At 41.9% G+C, this 18,944-nt stretch overlaps 1 protein-coding gene across 1 annotated transcript in view; it reads right to left on the bottom strand.

The window, feature by feature from the left end:
- Window positions 1–3,500: 3,500 nt before the first annotated feature.
- LMLN (leishmanolysin like peptidase) overlaps window positions 3,501–18,944 on the bottom strand; it is a 119,260-nt gene continuing 103,816 nt past the window's right edge. The window contains exons 20-21 of the transcript XR_004344092.1: window positions 6,868–6,929; window positions 3,501–3,540 (exon numbers count right to left, since the gene is read on the bottom strand). The gene's annotated coding sequence lies outside the window, so the exon portion shown is untranslated. The remainder of the gene's footprint in view (window positions 3,541–6,867; window positions 6,930–18,944) is intronic.

The raw sequence follows: 18,944 nt of genomic DNA, 5'->3' as shown, positions 1-18,944 counted from the left end.
TCCAACTCTTGATTTCTGCTCCGGTCATGATCTCATGGTTTGTGACTTCAAGCCCCATGTTGGGCCGGGCCTGTGCTGACAGTGTGGAACCTGCTTGGGATTATCTCTCCCTTCTCTCTCTCTCTCTCTCTCTCTCTCTCCTCCTCCTCCTCCTCCTCCCCACCTCTCTCTCAAAAATAAATAAATAAACTTAAAGACGGGGGGGGGGGCACCTGGGTGACTCAGTTGGTTAAGCATCAGACTCTTGATTTTGGCTCAGGTCATGATCTCACAGTTTGTGAGATCTGGGCTCTGTGCTGAGAGCATGGAGCCTGCTTGAGATTCTCTTTCTCCCCTTGTCTTCCCCTCCCCAATCTCTTTCTCTCTCTCTCTCAAAATAAAAAAATTAACTTAACAGAAAAAAAGAAAAAAAGGAATGAAGTGATTTCTCTAAGGCCAGTGTGGGGAAGGGTGTGAAAAGAAGTTCAACTTGCTCCTTGGCATGGCTGCTTCTCTCTGGGTCTCCTCCTAAACCCACCTGGCTATATTTTATTTATTTTCAAACCACTTAAACTGTGTTTCCTAGGTGCCAGGCATTATCCTAAGAGTTCTACAAACATTAGCCCACTTAAAGTATCTCAGGCTTAAGATTTACCTTCTTCTGAACTTTTAACCTGTGCCTCAATCACTGCGTAACCATCTTGGCAACGGAAGTTGACTTGAGCAATGTTCCTGTGGTGCATATTTTAGTCAGAGGGGTTTGGACTGCTTAGTCAAGTGATCTCTGACTCTCATATTTCATGATCAGATGAGTCGCTTTCAAGAGTCAGACTCTTGACCAAACAGTTTGGATACGACATGAGCTTTGATATATGTGACTCCTGCAGGTCTTTTCACCACAGCTTTTCTTATTTTAAGACCAAATAAACTGTCTGTTGCCAGAGCTAAAGTTTCAGCCCGTAGAATATGTCTCTTAATGAATGAACCCTCTGTTAAATATGTCATCTGAGTCTGGCAGTTTTGTGCTTGTTAACCCCTAGAGAGCATTTGACCAGCCTAAGACCAGCCAAACCTTAGCAGTTACCAGAATGGGCTCTAAAAATAGACTTTTGGCTTTGAATTCTGGCTCTCCCTCTTTCTATTTTGTGATCTTGGGAAAGCTGCTTACCCTCTCTGTGCCTCAGTTTTTCTCATCTTTAAAATGGGACAGTAATAGTACCAACTTTGTAGTGTTGTGAAGACCGTCCCATGCTACAGATGAGGAAACTGAAGCTCAAAAGGTGGGAAGGGATTTTTCCAAGACAACATAGTACAAACTGACGCTGGAGTTAGAATTTAGAGCTGCCTCTTTCTGAAGCCCGTACACTACCAATTGTGGGGATAAGTTCTTGGCCAGGTGATCAGCCAGATATGCTGTGTTGAAAACAATTCTGAGGCAGCATTGGGTTGAATGGGAGAGATTGTGGGCCCTTAGGCAGCATCTCCTATGGGCACAGAAGGGGATATGTCATCCCCACTTGGCACATCCACTGATAGACCTGGACATTAATTAGGAAGGGAGTCCCAGCCTAGGAGCTCCTTTAGGACAGGTAGCATGTCTTAATGATATCAGTCTCCCCAGCTCTTAGCATACCACCTGGCCCAAAGCATTTGGGAAATACGTGTTGAACTACACTGAATCGAACTGTCCAGAGACTTGCCCCCAAGGATGGGTCCTCTATGCTCTCAGGGTGGGCAGCTTCCTTTGGTTTGCCTTAAAAGGCAAATTTCTAGTCCTAAGTAAGACTTGGGGAGGCTCATATGCCCAGTTGTTAAGACCTTCTATGGCTTCCATTCTTAATTCAACAGCAAATTTAGTGTAAGAAAGATACTAATATATGTTGATTATATTTTACTTGAGTCATTCCAGTGAAACAACAGCCAGTTTACCCAACCTACCCCCTTTCTCTCCGCTATGCTTACTCACTCTTTCTTTATTGCCAGTTACAAAGGCAAATGGCTATCATCTTAAGGGTGAGGAGTAAAAAGGAACAATGGGTGAGAGTTTAGAAATAACATCCTATCTGTGAAACATAATCAGTCTGGGACCATTGATTCTGTTTCATTTTTCACTCGTGACTTAGAGAGTGTTGCAAGCCTGGGTGTTTGTCATATGAGAGTCTAGGTAAAAAGAGCATGTGACTTGCATATGCAAACTCTTCTCACCTACTTAGGTGTGGCCCAGGCAGAGTACACTTTAGAGACCTTGCCCTTAAGAGGGTTGTTTCTTTGGAATGAAACCCCATCTAGTGTACATCCCCAGAAAGAGGCACACAGTTACCATCTTCTTCCTTAAATCTAAAATAGGACAAGAACCACATGATCCTCTCAATAGATGCAGAGAAAGCATTTAACAAAAGACTGCATCGTTTCTTGATAAAAACCCTCAAGAGAGTGGGGATAGAAGGATCATACCTCAAGATCATAAAAGCCATATATGAAAGACCCACCGCTAATATCATCCTCAATGGGGAAAAACTGAGAACTTTCCCCCAAAGTCAGGAACACGACAGGGGTGTCCACTCTCGTCACTGTTACTCAACATAGTATTGGAAGTCAGCCTCAGCAATCAGACAATACAAAGGAGTAAAAGATATCAAAATTGGCCAGGAGAACGTCAAACTTTCCTACTTTGCAGATGACATGATACTCTCTATGGAAAACCCAAAAGATTCCACAAAAAAACTGATAGAACTGATCCAGAAATCAGCAAATTCACAGGATATAAAATCAATGAAATCAGTTTCATTTCTATACACCAATAATGAAGCAACAGAAAGAGAAATCAAGGAATTGATCCCATTTACAATTGCACCAGAAACTATAAAATACCTAGGAATAAACCTAACCAAAGAGGTGAAAAATCTATTGAAAACTATAGAAAGCTTATGAAAGAAATTGAAGAATACACACACAAAAAAAGGAAAAATATTCCATGCTCCTGGATTGGAAGAACAAATATTGTTATAATGTTGATACTACCAAAAGCAATCTACATATTCAGTGCAATCCCTATGAAAATAACATCAGCATTCTTCACAGAGCTAGAACAAACAATCCTAAAATTTGTATGGAATCAGAAAAGATGCCAAATAGTCAAAGCAATCCTGAAAAAGAAAAACAAAGCAGGAGGCATCACAATCCTGGACTTCAAGTTATATTACAAAGCTGTAATCAATAAGACAGTATGGTACTGGCACGAAAACAGACACTCAGATGAGTAGAACAGAATAGAGAACCCAGAAATGGACCCACAAATGTATGGCCAACTAATTTTTGACAAAGCAGGAAGGAATATCCAAGGGAATAAAGACAGTCTCTTCAGCAAATGCTTATTGGGAAAACTGGACAGCAACATGCAGAAAAATGAACCTGGACCACTTTCTTACACCATACACAAAAAGAAACTCAAAATGGATGAAAGACCTACATGTAAGATAGGAAGCCATCAAAATCCTCGAGGAGAAAGCAGGCAGAAACCTCTTTGATCTTGGCTGCAGCAACTTCTTACTCGAAATGTCTCTGGAAGCAAGGGAAACAAAAGCAAAAATGAACTACTGGGACCTCATCAAAATAAAAAGCTTCTGCACAGAGAAGGAAACAATCAGCAAAACTAAAAGACAAGCAACGGAATGGGAGAAGATACTGCAAATGACAGATCAAATAAAGGGTTAGTATCCAAAATCTATAAGGAACTTATCAAACTCAGCACCCAAAAAACAAACAATCCAGTGAAGAAATGGGCAAAAGACATGAATAGACACTTCTCCAAAGAAGACATCCAGATGGCTAACTGACACATGAAAAAACGCTCAACATCACTCATCATCAGGGAAATATATATCAAAACCACAATGAGATACCACCTCACTCCTGTCAGAATGGCTAACATTAACAACTCAGGCAACAACAGATATTGGCGGGGAGGTGGAGAAAGAGGATCTCTTTTGCACTGCTGGCGGGAATGCAAACTGGTGCAGCCGCTCTGGAGAACAGTGTGGAGGTTCCTCAAAAAATTAAAAATAAAGCTACCCTATGCCCCAACAATTGTACTAATAGGTATTTATCCACGAGGTACAGGTATGCTGTTTTGAAGGGGCACATGCACCCCAATGTTTATAGCAGTGCTATTGACAATAGCCAAAGTATGGAAAGAGCCCAAATGTCCATTGATGGATGAATGGATAAGAAAATGTGGTATATATATACAGTGGAATATTACTCAGCAATCAAAAAGAATGAAATCTTGCCATTTGCACCAACGTGGATGGAACTAGAGGGTATTATGCTAAGCAAAATTAGTCAGAGAAAGACAAATATCATATGACTTCACTCATATGTGGAATTTAAGATACAAAACAGATGAACATAAGGGAAGGGAAGCAAAAATAATATATAAACAGGGAGGCGGACAAAATATAAGAGACTTAAATATAGTGAACAGAGGGCTGCTAGAGGAGTTAAGGGAGGGGGGGATGGGCTAAATGGGTAAGGGGCATTAAGGAATCTAGTCTTGAAATCATTGTTGCACTATATGCTAACTAACTTGGATGTAAATTAAAAACTAACTAAATAAATAAGAAAAAATAAAAATAAATAAATAAAATGGTATTTAGATCCTGTAGCATGAGAAGTCTGGCTTAATGGTTTTTGATGATGAAAGCAGGAGGCTTGGACAGAGAACTTCTTAAACTCTTTTTTTAGCTCTTAAAAAATTATTGATCATCTTCTATCAGTCAGGTGCTATATATTTACATACATTGTCTCATTTAAATCTCATAACAGTCTTAGGGAGAAAGTATCATTGCCTTATTGTGCAGATAAAAGAAATCTTAAGAAGGTTAAGTGATTTGCTCACATTGTATAGCACCCACATGGTTAAACCTCATTTATTCAATAAATGTTTATTGAGCCCCTCCTATGTGCTGGACACTGGAATAAACTCTACAAATACTGAAACAAATAAGCAACCCTGCACACAAAAGCTCATGGTCCAAAGACAAAGCTGGATCGCTAAACAGGTTATGTAATTGGGTGTGGTAAAGGGGTGATAACTGGAAAGGGAATCATGGGAGCACAGATAGCAGAACTTGACCAGGTTGGCATTTAGGAGGTATCCTGGATCTTAGATGATGAGCAAACAGTAAGCTGGTGAAGGAGAGTTGAAAAGGGATAGATTTCATCCCAGGCACTGGGAAGGGGCAGTGCAAGCAAAGGCATGGAGAAGAGAAGGAGTATTGTGAGCATGAAAACCACAGGATGGTATTGTTGGAATAGTGTAGGCATGGAGGTGGGGCTGGTGTGGTAGGAAGGGGCTAAATCAAAGCAATCCTTATAGTTGTGTTTTCCCAGTGACCTGCACTCTTCCCCCTTGGAGCCTATGCCATATGAAGAAGACTGTGCCCAGCTGAGAATCCCAAAATGGCCCCAAACAGTTACTCTCAGGTGAAAGTTTAAATCAGGTAGTCTACTCAGAAGAAGGAAGACCTGTTGCTGCAACCCAGAGAATCATTTTACCTCTAACAGTCTCCTGGCCATCTCTTAATGAACTAAGTATCTAACTAGATAAGCAATTGAGAACTAGGACCAGGGATTATAGTTAGTGTGTAATAGTGGGTGATTCTTCTGAAGCCCACACCCCATTGAATGGTTGTGATGCAGCAGTTAACTTCAATTGCCTGAGTCCCCCTCTCTTCTTCCATTTTGGCTTCCTTTATGTCTCCAGCCTTCTACAAACTATCTATCCATCTCTGCCCTTTTCCTATGTTTGTCTTTGCTGCTCCTTCTTTCAGTTTGTGTGGGGTGCTTTCAGTACTGAGATGAACCAAATGTATGGGATTGACCTCCAGAATTGTACTATAGTGCCATTGAATCAGCTGTATAAATCCACTGCCTGAGATCTGAGATTAAGAAAGGATGAGATGAAAGCTTCTAAGTGGGAGACACTGTAGCTAGATCAGAGTTTCTCAAATTGTGGTCTGTGCACTGGAAGTGTTTATGACAAGTAGAGATTAAAGGACCTTGACCCAGCCCTATTGATTCCAAGTGTGTTGGGATGTAGCCAAGAATTTTGTATTTTTAACAAGCCCCCCCGGGAGATCTTTGAGCAATATAGTAAGAACTGTTGCCTACTATAGGAATCACAGAATGGCAGCAGTAAGTCAGATACAGTCACAGATAAATTTTGTTTGGGCCTTACAGTACTTTAAAAATCAGAATGTTTTGGGACGTCTGGGTGGCTCAGTCGGTTAAGCATTTGACTCTTGATTTTGACTCAGGTCATGATCTCATGGTCATGGGATCAAGCCCTGTGTTGGGCTCTGCACTGAGCATGAAGCCTGCTTGGGAACTGTCTCCCTCCCTCTCTCTCTCTGCCCTTCCCCTCTCATGATTTCTCTCTCAAAATAAATAAATAAACATTTTTTAAAAATCAGAATATTTACGGGGCGCCTGGGTGGCGCAGTCGGTTGAGCGTCCGACTTCAGCCAGGTCACGATCTCGCGGTCCGTGAGTTCGAGCCCCGCGTCGGGCTCTGGGCTGATGGCTCAGAGCCTGGAGCCTGTTTCCGATTCTGTGTCTCCCTCTCTCTCTGCCCCTCCCCCGTTCATGCTCTGTCTCTCTCTGTCCCAAAAATAAATAAACGTTGAAAAAAAAAATTAAAAAAAAAATCAGAATATTTACTTTAAAATCTAGAGTTCTGGTCTCTTGAAAAAATTCTTAGGAAGGCAACTCTGAGCCAATATATTCAGACAACAATCATCTAAAGCTATGGTAAGGACCATCCTGTTTCACTCAACATGCTCTCAGTCCTCGGAGCCACCAGAGTCTTCTGTGGTGTTATGTCCCTACCTTTTGACTTGGGCTCCTCTAGGACAGATATCAGGTTTTTGTCATCCATGAATCTTCAGTTCCTAAAAACAAATTTACAAAAGAGACTGAATAAATGTGTGATGAATGAATGAATGGGCACAAGCTTGATGATAAGCTTCTCTTGGCTTGGATAACTTAATTCCAAGTTTTAAAAAAGCCTGGTCCTGGGTATAGGAAACATGGGGTCTTATCCTGGCTCTGTGACTGATATGTTTGCTATATCACCTCAGAGTCAAAGTTATCTTAACTACAAAACATGTTATGAGGATGGATTTGTCTCTAAATTCTTCCATCTCGGACAGTGTGGTGGCTTTAGGCTACAGGTGGGCATTTGGGTTCCGTTCTTTTTTTTTTTTTAATGTTTATTTATTTTGAGAGATAGAGAAAGAGACAGAGCACAAGCAGGGGAGGGGTAGAGAGAGCCAGAGACACAGAATCTGAAGCAGGCTCTAGGCTCTGAGCTGTCAGCACAGAGCCCAACGTCCAAGGTGGTGCTCCAACTCTTGAACTGCAAGATCATGACCTAAGCTGAAGTTGGATACTTAACCGACTGAGCCCCCAGGCACCCCTGGGTTCCATTCTTAAATTATATGTGGAGAAGAGGCTAATGTGAAATTCAGTCCCAACCAGCCTCTCTCTCTCTAAGCCCCACACCTCAAAATGCCATCTGTTATCATGGCAATTTGGAATCTTAGCCTGAGCTGAGGAGGTGGCTGACTCTCACAGTCTCAGAGTGGCAAGTGTTTATGGAGGCAGACTTGGCCAACTCCTTTAGTTAGACCTCACAGAGGATGTTCAAACACCTTAGACTAGTGCAGAAGGCTATTCAGCCTAAGATCCCTGCCAGTTAACGCTGTGACTCTCCCCTTCCCACCAATAATACTCAATTTCCCACACTGCCCACGAGCGCCATGTTGTTTTTCCCCTCTCTGCCTTAGTACGTGCTGTTCTCTCTCCCTTATCTCACTCTGCCATTGTCAATTCCTACAGTGCCTTTAACACCCAATGGAAGGGATCCCTCTGGAAAGTTATCCTAGCCACTGTCCCTGTCCCCTTCTCCAGGCCTGATGCTTCACTCTCTCCTTGCTCTTCCCTTTAACTTTGTCTTGTACAAGTGCTCACTCCTTTATGTGTTTGTTCCCCTACTGAACTGAGGTCTCCTTGAGGGCAAGAATCTAGGACATGTCACAGAAGCACAATGTATGTTGAATGAAGGCTGACCAGCCCTAAACCCCAGATATGCTGAGATGATTCTGCTTGTCAGAGAAGAGCTGACCATTTAACCCTTACCCTACCCACGTTCCCCCTCCCCCATCACACACCGTTCTGCATTTTGAAATGCAAAGCTCATTGCTGATATTTAGAATGACAAATGATGTTTGCCAGTGGCTGAGTATCCTGTGTCTCAACATCAGTGCTTCATAACACTGTGGATTGTAGGGATTATGTGTAGGTAATTTTTTGTGTGTAGCACTTAACAATAACAGCATGGTGTAGGACAGTATTTCCTAAACTGTTCTGAAAAATCCTTTAATCCTCTTATGGAGAATGTAAATAGACACTGTATTAAAAATGTAATCTGGGGGCACCTGGGTGGCTCAATTGATTAAGCATCTGACTTCTGCTAGGGTCGTGATTCACATGGTTCCTGAGCTGGAGCCCCGCTTCAGATGAGCCCCACTTCTCTCTCTCTGACCCTCACTCACTACGCCCTCTCTCTTTCTCTCTGTCTTTCAAAAAAGAAAAAAAAAAGTAATATGGTCTGGGGCAGCTGGGTGGCTCAGTTGGTTGAGTGTCCAATTCTTGATTTTGGCTCAGATCATGACTTCACGGTTTATGAGTTCGAGCCCTAAGTTAGGCTCTGTGACTGCAGTACAGATCCTGCTTGGGGGTTCTCCCTCTTCTTCTTTCTCTGCTCCTCCTCTGTGCTCTCTCTCTCTTTAAAAATAAATAAATAAACTTAAAAAAAAATTACTCTGGTCAAAAAAGTTTGGAAATGTCTGGAAACTATATTCCTCTCTTAGAAGGAAACATTTATTAGCATATTAAAGACTCAGAATTCTAGTGATAAAGATCATGGTTTAATTTTGTTTCACCCAGTGCTTCCAAAGTAGTGTTGAGGAAGAACACTGAATTAGAAGTGAGAAGACCTGAGTTTTCACTTCCCCTCTTTCACTAATGCAAATGTGTGATCTTGAACGAGACACTTCCCCTTTTGCAGCCTCAAATTCCTCATTTGTACATTGAAAGAATTGAAAATGAAAATCTAAATGACAAGGCTGGATTAGATTATTTTCTAATAATCCTCCTAATCCACTTTCTATCCTGCTCCAAGGGATGAACAACTCCAGCTTTGAAGCCTTTGCTGGGGCTAAAAACCTCACACAACGGGTATTTAGCAACGTGGTCTCAGCTCTGCCTTGCCCCACCCCAGGATCAACTGAGCAGGAGTTTGGATGTTCTCTTAACACAGCTGTTTCTCTCAGTTGACTAGATCTGAAGGGGAATTATCTGGCAGTTCTGAGCTGATTGTGCCAACTCCAGGATGGCCTTCAACACTGTAACAAGCCAAAATCAGCCATCCACTCATCCTCTCCTCCTTTGCAAGGCATTCACCATTGCAAAATCATTGCTCAGAATGTCCAAAAAACAATAGATTTGACATAAAGTGAAACCCTGGGTTCAGGAAGAGCTTTAAGGTAGGAGAGATTTGATAACAACCATCAATCAGGACTGTGAAAACACCAAGCACCTGCAGGGAAACCAGATACCCAAGAATGTAGTAAGGGGAGTAAGATCCCAAGTTCCCTTGGTCTTGAGAGAAAACGTAGCCAGTCATTCCCTTTAAAGTGTGTCTGTGGAAAGGAAAGCAAGTCTGCCTCAAGTCAGATTTTGGTGTCATGGGGTTCATGTGGACGGGGGTCAGCCCATTCCCACTGATGGGGGCCCTATTAGCATGATGCCACACTCAGAGAAGAAAGCCTATATTTCCTGCTCCAGAGGATAGCCCCCAAATGGCCACTGTTTAAGGCCCATATTACACATAAGCAGAGTGGTGTTTCTCTCTGAATACCATCTCAGCAAAGTCAGAAACACCATTACTCAGCATAATCTGTAGCCAAGATTTTCCTCATGTGTATGGTTCACCCAGTCCAGGATCCTTCCTTCTTTCCTTTTTTCTGTCCCGCAACATTACAGAACATTTGTTAAATGACAAAACTAAAACAAGTTAGTAATAAGTTTGATGTCCTTTATTCAAGGGAAGACAATCCATGGATTGCGGGTGCACAGGACCTAACAAGCAGTGAAGCTCTCTTCCCCAGGGATTTTGGGCAAGGGTGAGTCGTACAGAGCATTAGAAGAGGCACTGAGGAAACAGGCTAGGAGGTGGGGGATTTCCTTATCCTTATAGGCTAGCAGGTCTTATTTTCTAGGGTAAGGTAAGCTAGTGATAGCTGAGTTGGAGGATTGTGATTGGCGTTAGTTTTTTTAGACAGTGAGGGGTCTCCCTCATTGCAGGTTGACTCTGATTTAGATTTTTATGCTGAGCCATGGGGGCAGCTTCCATATTGTGGATCCCGGTATGTAAATTAACTTTATCACTGTATTTCAGGACTTGCACTGGGCATGATGATTAGTCATGGAGCCAGAGCGGATGTATACAGCGTGACTCCTAATAGGGATTGAGTTCAAAAGTTAATGTTTAGAGCAAAAAAATCAAGTATTATCAGAATTACCTTTGAAAATATTTTAAATCATCCACATGGGTATTGAAATGGTCACACTCTGTGAAGCCCAGGACACTTGAGGGACTTGGGTTTTAACTGAGGGATAATGAATGTCATTCACCCTACATTTCTCCAGGCCATTGATCAGCTCAATGTGTGGAATGGTACTACTTAAATCGCTATTTCTTGCTCAGAGCCTTGTTTTGTTTTGTTGTTTTGGCTAAAATTGACTTTGTATAAGCTAAATATGTATATGACACCATTCAGTGAAATACATAGAAAAACTATCTACAATCATTTTACTAATAGAGGTTACCCCTTGGGTGTGGACTGAGATTTGAGGTACTAGAACAAAAAGAGGGTCAAAAAGGACTTCAGTCTTCTCTGTAGTGTTTTTATCATCATTTTTAAAAAATGTTTATGTCTTTATTTTGAGAGACAGAGAAGAGAGCAAGGGCTCATACAAGCAGGGGAGGAGCAGAGAAAGAGAGGGAGAGAGAGACTGTCAAGCAGCTCCACACCCAGTGCAGAGCCTTGTGTGGGGCTCAATCTCACGAACCATGAGATCATGACCTGAGCCAAAATCAAGAGTCAGACACTTAACCAATTGAGCCACCCAGGTTCCCCAGCGTGAAAATAAACAGCGATAAGATAGTAATAGCAGTGTGCCGGAAGCAGACCTCAGGGTGGGGGAACAATGAAATTTTCCCTGCTACTTAATCTCATCCCTGTGTTTTTGTTCTGTGCTCAAGGGAAACAAGGTTGATGTTTTGCTTATTCCACTTCAGGATGACCTAGATAAAGCTTGGGCTGTTTGGCTTGTCTTGTCAGTTCCCTCCCTGCCCCAGGGAAGGGCAGTTCTTTTAGTATATAGATAAGTGAGGAGCATTGACACTGGGCAGGGGGCATCTGCATGAGTTTTTTAACCTGCTATTTCTTTCTAATCTGGTGTTACTTCTGCTATCACAGGGATGTTGCTAAGGGTGAGAGGTGCCCTTGGATCATTGCAGTTGTGTTGGCTCACCCACGTACTCACCTTGGCAGTGTATTCACTTCCTCTTTATCCTTTGTGAGGTGGAATGGACAGGAATTATTATTCCCATGTTATGAACTTGGGAACAAAGGCAAAGCATAAAAGTCAGAAGCAGAGGTGTATACCCAACACTGTGTTGGTTGCCCGCCAGTCTAAGGCCCTATCCATCTGACTACTCCTCATGTTCTTACTGACCACCTCAGAAGGTGGTTATGGATCAACTGAGTGCAGAACTCTGAATCTATAGTAACAGAACCACAGAAAGCCCACTGTGTGAATATTCAGATCATTTTCCTGACACAGGCTGTAGTGTGAATTCTGTCTCAGGCCTAGTGGAAAAACTCTACAACTTTTTTCCTGAGAATGAGGAACTTCTCAGTTGAAGGCTGTGCTTGGTATAGTAAAGATTGCAGGCTCAAGCTTTGCTGGAACCCATCACATTTTACCTGTAAGATACTGCGTTCACTTGACCTCTCTGAATTCCAGCTCTTTATCTGTCAAAGGGGAAAAATACTACCTACTTCATTGGATGACTATGAGGAATGAATAGAAGCCAGATGCCTGACCCAAAGCAGGCACTCATCATACATATTAGTCCCATTCATTCTCTGGGTCTTTCCTAATGGAGCACTGGCCATGAAAATATCTGGTAGGACCAACCTGGTTTGATGAGTTAGCCTAGTGGCGACAATAAAACCCACAAGTCATTTGGAACATTACTATCTGCATCCATTGAGGGAATATTCACTCAAAAGTGCCTCTTTTCAGGCTCAGCTTGGCCTGTGAGAACACAGGGAGGAAGAGGAGGAGGTGGAGAAAGAAGCCCCCCTAAGGGCATTGTTTTTACAGACTTTTTTTTTTTTTTTTTTTTTGGTACATGAAGAGAAATTAAGATCAGTTGGCCAGGGCTGTGGACATCCTGTACTCATCTTTTCTTTGGATACATGTCAAGAAAGGATATGATGCTTCTTTCAGTGTTTGATGTTGGCTATGACCATGGGGTGTAGTTTTTCATTGACTTTCTCCTGGATGAAGGTATTTGAAGACAGAGGACTTTAGTCATCAAGATTTTCAGGCCTCTGGCTCAGCAATAAAATGAAATGAGGGCCATGGTAGCATTCACATTAAATGGTTTTCCTCTAGTGTTAATACTGGAGCTTGCTATTCCTGAATATCTTTATTTTTAAATTGGCTGAAGCCCTTTGGTTGCCATAACAAAATTCAATTAAATTTGGCTGAAGGGAAAATTGAGAATTCTATGTATATGTAGGTTAAAAATGATTAAAGAAGATGATTTAAGTGATACAAAGTTTATTTTAACCACTTCATGAAGCAAGTAGTCTCCACTCCCAAGGGTCTAGAGAACTGAAAAATGGGGAGGAAGGCAGGAAATTTTCACAGGATAAAGAATAAAGAAAACGCAGGAGAGGCACCTGGGTGGCTCAGTTGGTTAAGTGTCCAACTTCAGCTCAGGTCATGAGCTCATGGTTTGTGAGTTCAAGCCCCACGTCAGGCTCTGTGCTGACAGGTCAGAGCCTGGAGCCTGCTTTGGATTCTGTGTCTCCCTCTGTCTCTGTGCCACCCCTGCTCACACTCTGTCTTTGTGTCTCTCAAAAATAAACAAGCATTAAAAAAATGCAGGAAAAAATAGAAAATATATGATTGGCTGGGGCCACAGTCAACCTTGTTTGGGGTGAGAAGGAACAAGGAAATATGCATAGACCCAAGAGTTGGCTTGGTGTTTGAAAATTGTTTGACTGGATATACTGTGTTTCTGTTCAAGTGGAGCATTTACAGAGACATGAAAGTTATTTAGATTCTGTTTGCTGACAGCTCTATCTTGGGCCCAGAAATTTATTTTAACATATACATGTATATCGTATATACATATTCATGTATACGCATATCAATATATGCATATGTGTATTCTATGTATGCAAATTATGTATAAAGATATGTAGAGGGATATGTCATAAAACTGGAATTTAAGAATATAGTAAAGCTGAAGGAAAGGGCTAGAATAAGGAATTGCAAAGCCATTGGGATATCTCCCTGGAAGTTCCTTGGGTTCTACTCTTCTCCCTGCCTCCCCTCTTCCTCCCCTCCCCTCCCTGCTGCCAGTGGAATATGGTTGTTAATCAGCCTTCTAAGAAAGTGATTGATGCTTATGGTTCTAACCATTTCTGAATCAGAGCTGTCTAGATCACAAATCCCAGTTCCTGTGGTGGGTAATTGTCCATCCTGGGCCAATGAGCTATTACAGCCAGGAGAAATGAGATACACAGTGGGGACACAGCTGCTGGAACCCATCCATTGTGAGCAAGGAAGCCACAGTCATTACAATTTATGACCAAGAACTGGAGACCCATTCTAGTCAGGCTATCAATGCTGCAAATGGAAAGCAAAAAATTACTAAATATGAGCAAATATAACCAAATGACCAGAGTCATGACTGAGAAGAATAAATAAATCGTAGGATGCTTAAAGGACTAAGCCACCCAGGTACCCCCAAGCAAAGGTCTTTAAGGCAAACAATACAACAAGTACAGAAAATTTTAATATGTAATCATAGAAGAGAGTTCAAAGCCACATAACCAGAGACATATTTGCTAATGTTAGTGTTTAAATAAAGTTGCTAGGGGCACCTAGGTGGCTCAGTTGGTTAAGCATCTGACTTCAGCTTAGATCAAGATCTCACAGTTTGGGGGTTCAAGACCCACATTGGGCTCTGTGCTGACAGCTCAGAGCCTGGAGCCTGCTTCAGATTCTGTGTCTCCCTCTCTCTCTGCCCCTTTCCTGCTGCGCTCTGTCTCTCTTTCTTTCTCTTAAAAATAAACATTAAAAAAACTTTTTAAATAATAAATAAATAAACATTAAAAAAATTAAATAAAGTTGCTAATATTTAAAAATCTAAATATTTCATACCAAATTTTGTTTTATAGCTCCTCTTAAAAAATCAGAAGGCCTGGCAAAACTGGGTCCACAGTCTTGTCTGGAAATCATCACTGGAGCTGAGAGGTGGATGTCCCCTTGGAAGGGATAGGTGGTCTCTAGTTTGTTCCCTGCCCTGCCCAGCAAAGCAGGCTTCAATCACTCCATGGGTGTTGGAATATCACGATACTACCAGGGCCAGTCCCTCCTGAAACATCTGGCTCTTTAAAATGGAAACTGTTGAAAGAAAGAAAGAAGAAAGAAAGAAAGAAAGAAAGAAAGAGAAAAGAAAGAAAGAAAAAAGAAAAGAAAAAAGAAAGAAAGAAATGGAGGGAGGGAGGGAGGGAGAGAGAGAGAGAAGAAAGAATACAGAAGAAAGACCCTAAACGAAATACAGACGAAAGAACGCCAGACATCCAATGTCGGCGTAGCGCGAAGCCTACGAGATTGAGATAGATCGGGACGTCCGAATTCCGGCAGAAGACCAGAAAACCTAAAGTATTTTTTATACATTTTCTCTGACCTTGTTTAAGGAAAAACGTGTTTAATTAGTTGAAATTTTGGTACTGAAAGAGGGTTTCAACTGCCTCCATTTTCACCTCAAACTTTCTAATTAAGTTCTTTCCAGTTTATCTCTCAATTTAGGCAAAAGAATCCAGGCAAAGCATCCCCTGATGGGAACAGAAACTACCCCCTCTAGTAATAAGGACTGCCCTGAGCCAGCAAGACCCTGCCCATGATGATGATCCATTTGACCTTCAATGCCCACGTGCACTACCAACAAACTTTGTCTCACATTTTCCTTATATAAACCTGGAAGTATTTCCTGCACTTTGCAGATAGTCTTTGAGCCACCAGTCTGCTGTCTTTACAGTGTTGACTTCTCTGAAATAAATTATTTTCTTGGGGTGCCTGGGTGGCTCAGTTGGTTAACCAACTGACTCTTGATTTCAACTCAGGTCATGATCTCACAGTTTGTGAGTTTGAGCCCCACATTGAGCCCCACAATGGGCAGTGCAGACCCTGTTTGGGATTCTCTCTCTCTCTCTCTCTCAAAAAACAAACATATAAATAAATAAACAAACTTAAAAAAGATAAACTTCTTTCTTGTTTCAACTCCACTCATCTCTCTGTCTTTGGATGCTGTCAGCGGCAAGTGGCCCAACTTGCTCTATGTGGGACCCTGGGAGCCAGGTGCTCCTGCATCCTGGGCACCCTGGCTACAGTACACTATTTTTGTAGAAAATTAAGGCAAAAATGAAGGCAGGACTGTAAGCTTTGAGAGGGTTGGGACTGTGTCTGCTTATTTATAGCTGAGTCTCCCGTGCCTAGAACATCACTGATGCCCATAAATATAGGAGGAGGGAATGAAGACATAATGTGGCATGCATTAACCAAACATTTTATGGAAAAACAGGGCAATCCTGCCTTGAGGGGACAGTACATGAAGAAAAACAGCACAAAACTTTCTGACATGTGTCATTGATTGCAGGCATGAGGCCACAAAGATAAGAGAGAATCATGATAGAAAACTGAGCTGGACTTAGAACTCTGCTTACTAAAGCACTGAGGCAAATAATAGCATTTCCAGGAAGAGTTTTTAGTTATGTGGGAAAAAAGAAATATAAATAAGTAAAATGATTCCATAAACTTGTACACTATATAAAATGTCCTTAGAAGTAAAATAAAAATTACTCTGGGGATCTCTAGTAATGGAGGTGTCTAAATGCTTCTCTTGGATTTGTAGGGGCCAAGGGCAGGCCACACCAAGATGGGCTGCTTTAGTATAAAGATTATTTTGAGTTAAAAGCAGTCAAATGGAGCACTCATCTGGCTTAATTGGTAGAGCATGCAACTCTTGATCTCAGAGTTTGAACCTTATGTTGCGCGTTGTAAGAAGTGAGATGATTCATTTTCAGAAATACCAAATAAAAGCTGTGTTGTCTAGTAACAATAGGTTTACAACCTATTGGAAATATGTACAAACTGGCCCTCCATCCAACAATGGAGTCCCAAACCCTTAAACATTTCACTTCCTGGTTCTTCCCCTCTCCATTTTGTAGGCTTTTCACGGGCTTTGCAAGGAGCATGAGCCAAAGAACTGAAGTCTCTGAGTCACCTTAAGAAATGTACATTTGTTCCAATCAGACTACTTTTTGGCCTTACATGGGCATAGGCGACTTCTGGGTAAGGCTGTAACCTTTGTAGTACTCAGCCAATGAGGAATCAGGGGAGGGTCTTGCATGCTAGGAGATAAATTCCCTGCTGTAGCTTCCCCAAGTGTGCCTGTCCATCAGACACCTGCTCTCCCAGGAATGATGATTAAAGCCTCACTTCACTGTGCTTCAAGTCCCTTCTTTGATTGGGTCACTGGGTTTATTTCTCACAGGTGTGGAGCCTTCTTTAAAAAAATCAAGACCCAGTAGATTCAGGTAAAGTTCTTTATCTCCCCCACAACTAAATAAAGAGAACTTAGAAGACCTGCTCCAGGAAGAGTACTACCTCCATAGATAACTACATTATGATATGAACTAGATGTAGAAGACAGGGAGGAACCTAGCAAGGCCTGTTTGAGCAAAGTTCTCTCTGATGTGGAGAACAAAGGCAAAAGAAAAAAAAAATTAAACTTCCTTACAACTTACAGCCCTTTGACAAGTAAGTACTTGAGACAAGCAAAGTGACCTTCTTCAAGGAGCTTAGCTGCCTCAATGTTAATACTTTGCTAAAGGCAAAAGGCAACCTTAGCCTGACATTAGGCTGACCTCCAGGATCCTGAAAAAACCCCTTTAGAGACTTGCTTTACTTCTACCACCCCTGCACCGCCCCCTGCTCAAGATATGTTTTAGCAATCATTCTCTAAACATAAGGCCCATTGATATACATGTGAAGGGTCTCGTGATTAAGAGTTTACTAGACAGTAGTAAATGACCTTTTCTTAACAGCAGCTAGCCCCTCAAGATCATTTCCAGCAAGCTGGAAAGCTTGCTTTCAGGGTTCAAATTCCTTAGAGAGTTATGCCATCCCTAACCCCTCCCAGTTTGAAACTATACACTCAGTCACTCCTCACAACCTCAGTTCAGCTCTTTCTGCCCATGGGTCCCAACCTTGCACTTTAATAAAAACCACCCCCCACCTTATTATTATTTTTTTTTTTGCAAGAAATTCTTTCTTGACCCTTCACTCCCCAACATTTCACATCACTCTCTGTCCCATTGTTTCGGAATGGCCCAGAAAACATTTGTTTACCAAATATTTACACTTTTTCATCTTCCTAAGGATTGTATTCTTCCCCCTTTGAAGAACCTGATCCCCACCCATTTCTCCTTAGTTCAGAATGACATATATACCTCATTTTGGAGGTCTTTGGAATTTAAATGTCTTTATGGATTCCCTATAAGTACACTATTAAATTTCATTTTCTCCTGTTAATCTGTTTCGTGTCAATTTGATTCTTAGTCCCGTTAGAAGGACCTTTGAGGGGACAGGAATTCTTGCTCCTCAACAGATCATTTAGCAGTGAGCTGCCAGGAGGTTAAGAGGCTGGATGGAATGAGCTTTGAATGAACTTTGTGACGTTCTCATATAGAGAAACTAAGGCACCGAGGCAGGGACTAAGTCAATTGGACACAGTATATCTGTGACCCTGGCAAGTCAGGAGCTAGAGGTCCCAATTCCTAGTCTACTTTCAGGATACCAAAGAACTATTTCCAGTCAGATTTCATTTTGGGGGGTGAGGTGGCAAAAAGGAGAATGGTGATGGCCTTTTCTGATTCTAGGAAGCAGGTCCAGAGGCCTGTAAGGCCATAGTCAAAGGTGATAGTCCTATTTGTCATCACTCTGAATTATATCTGGGCTGTATGCATGGAGCTGACTGATGACTCATATAAAGCTTGGAGACTTTGGCATCTCCTTTACCTAGGTACAGTCAAGATTTTCTCTTGTGTTTTTTTTTTTCTTTAATTTTTTTAATGTATTTTGAGAGAGAGAGAGAGAGATAGCAGGGTAGGGGCAGAGAGTGAGAGAGAGAGAGAGAGAGAGAGAGAGAGAGAATCCCAAGGAGGGATTCTAGACAACGGGGCTCCATCTCGTGACTAAAATCACATGAGCCAAAATCAAGAGTTGGACGCTTAACTGACTGAGCCACCCAAGTGCCCCAAGATTTTCTCGTTTTGCTATACTGAGTGATAATTGTGATTCCATCTTACTTGAATGGAGTGTGTTCTGGGGACAAGGGAGAGAGTGCTGCTTTGCACATTGTAAGTCAAGGCTGACCCTTCTATGACTATTGTTGCGTATTGGGTAAGTGCCTGTCTTCTGAGTTTCTTAGAGGGTGCAGAGGAGGAAAATTCCAATGATAAAACAAA

Source organism: Lynx canadensis, chromosome C2, assembly GCF_007474595.2.
Source record: "Lynx canadensis isolate LIC74 chromosome C2, mLynCan4.pri.v2, whole genome shotgun sequence".
NCBI lineage: Eukaryota > Metazoa > Chordata > Mammalia > Carnivora > Felidae > Lynx > Lynx canadensis.
This window is presented reverse-complemented; position numbering and strand designations above follow the sequence as displayed.